This window comes from Sinocyclocheilus anshuiensis, unplaced genomic scaffold (genome assembly GCF_001515605.1).
Source record: "Sinocyclocheilus anshuiensis isolate Anshui unplaced genomic scaffold, SAMN03320099.WGS_v1.1 scaffold445, whole genome shotgun sequence".
NCBI classification, from domain to species: Eukaryota; Metazoa; Chordata; class Actinopteri; order Cypriniformes; family Cyprinidae; genus Sinocyclocheilus; species Sinocyclocheilus anshuiensis.
The window spans coordinates 379,734-380,896 of NW_015540852.1; positions in this window are offsets into that span (position 1 = coordinate 379,734).

Sequence of the window (1,163 nt, forward strand, 5' to 3'; positions counted from 1 at the left end):
CTTTACACTTTCAACAATTTGCTCTAAAGTAGTTCAACAAATGCGAATTTAAAATAAGGAACCGTGTTTTTGGTTTGTAATACGTACATTTGTAAACACCCTCGTCCAAATTTTCCGCCATGTTCGATTATGACACATCCTCTTCTTCTTCTTTATGATGTATCCTCTCGCGTGGCCTCCTGGGATAGAAAAGTATCCATCGGCGAGCACTCAAGAAGCTGGGCAGAAGCAGTAGGACATCCGGGAACTTCTCGACTACTCTTTTATGAATACTGAGGTTTCGGATATACTTATTCGCTCGGCTACTGCTTTTCCCCTGCTATATAGTAGAGAAGTAGGCGGTTTCGGACGCACTTTAAGTAGACGCGTGTCCGAATCTCGCGAGAATTAGTACATGACCCAGGTAATTCTCGCCTACTCTTTTATGAATACTAAGGATTCGGACATACTTATTCGCTCGCCTACTGCTTTTCGCCTACTATATAGTAGAGAAGTAGGCGGTTTCGGACGCAGCCTCTGTCACCAGTCACCAGCTCTGGACTCCATGTCCCAAAATCCTCCCCGGCTCACACCTTTTTCTCAACCACAGTCATCACAGTCATCAGCACAGACGTTCACAAGATCACAATCAAAGACAAATAAACAGACTCGACTGAGTGTCACGAACACAGGCTAGGAGACACAAGGGTTTTATTGACTGAGACTATGGAGTGAACCAGGAGGTGACGAGAGGTGAGAGTAACACAAGTGACTGGGTTCAGTGGGCTTAGCTTGAAGTGCCAGAACTTGGCTTTCTTGCAGGAATCACATGGAGTGGTGGAGAATCGGAATGGTGGAGAAACTGGAACATCTGTGGCAAGGAAACATACAGGTGAATAACAAAGGGAGTCAGGCTAAGTTCAAGATAGTGAACGGTAGACCGGACGTTGAGTTTGTGTGAGGTGAGCACTGATAAAGGGGAGCTTGATTAGCTGCAGCAGGTGCGGGGAATTAGAATGCAGGTGATTGTGATCTTGTGAACGTCGGTGCTGATGACTGAAGTGACTGTGGTTGAGACAGGTGTGAGCCGGGGAGGATTGTGGGACATGGAGTCCAGAGCTGGTGACTGGTGACAGAGACTCCCTGACAACTCCACAGACATATCAGGACTCAGGCTTTCGATG